The sequence below is a fragment of the Myotis davidii genome, unplaced genomic scaffold (assembly GCF_000327345.1).
Source record: "Myotis davidii unplaced genomic scaffold, ASM32734v1 scaffold1402, whole genome shotgun sequence".
NCBI classification, from domain to species: domain Eukaryota; kingdom Metazoa; phylum Chordata; class Mammalia; order Chiroptera; family Vespertilionidae; genus Myotis; species Myotis davidii.
Genome location: NW_006292789.1, coordinates 97398 through 100649, shown reverse-complemented (window position 1 = coordinate 100649; position 3252 = coordinate 97398).

Genomic DNA, 3252 nt, shown 5'->3' with positions numbered 1-3252 from the left:
ACACACCAAATGTTGTAGAATATAGAATTTTATGAAATTGGCATGGAAGTGGCAGTCATACACTCTGAGGTTTGGGAGGGAGCCTTTGTTTAAGGCAGTGCTGCTGGTTCAGGGGACCCTAAGATCCAGATCCTGAACAACCTGGACAATGAGATTTTCTATATATAAATTGAAAGGGTTAAAGAGGATAAAACAGGGCAGAGAAAGACTTGTTGTGCTTAGCAGATATCTTGCAGAGAGCTTGCAGCCTTGAGCACAGCATAGCTCAGATAACCAGAAGACACCTGGCATGGGAGGACCAAGGACATACAAGAACCTAAATCAGCAGAGTGGCTTTCAGCCAGCAAAAATAAATAAAAAACTTATCTCTCCCTGCTTGCTTTACCAATGCCCCTTTTGGTCTCAGCCCACCTGCATCCAGGTGGTCAGATTTGCCTGACATCTCAAGAATATTGCAAAGGTAGAGAACTGGAAGGGTAGAAGTATGGAAAAGCTGTTAAAAGAAGCTCAGAATGTATATGTACATAAAAATAAGAAAGGCAAAAACAGAAAACTACCATAATGTTACACATTTTAATTTGCCTGCTCTTAGTTTTTATCACAGAAGGTCTCTTGTACTTTGTTAAAGGTATATTTTCTTAAAAGTAGAAGTGCATTTAAAGCACATTCATAGATGTTAATCTAAAAATGCTGACTGTTGACTTTTTGGTAATCAATGGAAAATGAAGGTTTCTTAGAATGAAGAATTCTAATACATTTTAAGGAAAAAAAAGAAAGAAAATGCCAGTACAAGTTGCTGAAGGTATGGCAACAAAAAGAATATTAAAGTAGAAATACTTAATGGAAGGTCTGAAGGATGGTTATACATTTTTGAAGGACATAGAAAGAAGGTTTGAAGGCTAATTTAAAAATACAAAAAATTTAAAGTATATATATATATATTAAGAAGGAAAAAATGTTAAAAGTAATTAAATAATATAGACCAGTAAGCCAGAACAAAGAGAACAAGGAAACTGAAATATTTAAACAGCAGTTTGCAACCATCTAGAAAACTCTGTCTTCCCTAAACCAAGGACACTTAAAAGTCGATGATTTGCATTTTGCCTCCCTAAACAGAGGGTAAGTAGTACTCAGGGAAGTACTCAGGGAAACTGATAGAAGAAATCCAATTATTGTCATTTGTCGTCCACACTCAAGAACAAATAAAGTTAGAAAATAAGCCTTATTTTGGTCAGTTCTTTTCTAGTAAAATAATTATGCTATTTTAATCAGATATTTATTTTTTTAAATATATTTTATTGATTTTTTTTACAGAGAGGAAGGGAGAAGGATAGAAAGTTAGAAACATCAATGAGAGAGAAACATGGATCAGCTGCCTCCTGCAGACCCCCAATTGGGGATGTGCCTGCAACCAAGGTACATGCCCTTGACTGGAATCAAACCTGGGACCCTTCAGTCCGTAGGCTGACGCTCTAGCCACTGAGCCAAACCAGTTAGGGCTTAATCAGATATGTAATAAAAAAGGACCACCTTTTGATCATAGGAACTGAAGTTTGCTGGCCTATATTCCTGTCTAATACACTTTAATATTTAATCTTTTGGTAAAATCAAGTTTGACAATCCTTCAAGGGTTTGAATTTTAAGAAACTTTCTCTTAATCTAAAATTAACTCTAAATCATCCCAATAGGCTCTGAAATGCCTCAAATGTTTGTTTTCTCTCTCATGAAGGAAAATTTTATACTGAAGGCACATAGGAACTTTTGTCAAATACAGTTATAACTAATGGTTATTAATTAAAATATTATACGATGTTAGGTTTTACAGAAAGGACAACATTTCATATCATTTGCATTATAATGAAATCCATAAATGCATCATTTTAAATTTATTCTTGTTATTTGGAGACAGTTACTGTTTTGTTATAATGCATTTGGAAAATATCACATCTTTTGAAGACTCCATAGAAAGGACTGGCAAGGAAAATCAGAAGATCTTAAAGCAGGTCAGGGTATTTTTCTCCCTATATTATCCCTCCAAAATTTGGCAATACTTAATGAATGAATCATGACAATGGATTTCTTTGCATAAATTTAATAAGACCAATTTCCAATGGTGGTTTTATTGACCTAAAACTTTGACTGGAGTGTCATGTTTTAAAGAGTCCTGTCTGGACTCTGAAGGCTTGAAGCCAATAACAGTGCCATGGAGAAAGCCTGATATCTTGCTTGGTAGCCCTGAAAATGGCTGGCACTGGAACATCAGGCCTATACCCTGCCATCGCTGGCAGTTGGTCAGAGTGGAAGGGAAGCAATGAGGGTGCCTCTGCATCCCTGCAGAATCCCCACACACTCTAGGCCATGAGGAAGAGGAGGGCTGCTGAAATAAGCCTTGAAGCCTAGGGCATCGGCCTGGGTGGAATTGCTGCAGGTGAGAAACTCACCTAGCTCAGCAGATACTGCAGGCAGACCTGATGGCAGCTGGATGACTTGGCTTATCTGCTCTATGGGGTACATTAAGACTCAATCATGGGAGAAATCAAGATGGCAGCATAGGTAAACACCGGAGTTTGCTGCCTCGAACAACCACTTCAAAAATACAACTAAAATGCCAAAACCGGTTTGGCTCAGTGGATAGAGCGTCGGCTTGCGGACTGAAAGGTCCCAAGTTCGATTCCGGTCAAGGGCATGTACCTGGGTTGTGGGCGCATCCCCAGTAGATGTGCAGGAGGCAGCTCATCGATGTTTCAGAAATGTATATCTAGGAAACCAAGATGGCGGCATAGGTAAACACCAGAGTTTGCTGCCTCGAACAACCACTTCAAAAATACAACTAAAAGACGGAATGGGCATCATCCAGAACCACAGGAAGGCTGGCTGAGTGGAAATTCTACAACTAGAAGGAAAGAGAAAAGCATACCAAGACTCAGAGGAGGTGGAGTGAGGAAGAAAAAATACAAAGGTGCAGAGGTACATGCGGAGAGGGCTGGCAGCTGAGGACACTATTGTCATTTTCAATCAGAAGGGAGTCTCAGGCTCTGAGCTCCAGTTCCAGGTGAGTCTCTGGGGACCCAGACTCATACGGGAGAAGTGGGGCTGTCTGGCAACGGTCGGAACTCAAGGGCAGCTTTCTCTTGGAGGGGCTTGCAGCAATTACCAGGACATTGAGAAGCAGAGCCTCTGAGGGTAGGACTTAGAGCAGCCATAACTGCTAGCCCCGGCCTGCTGATCCCGTGGGACCCGCTCCCCCCCCAA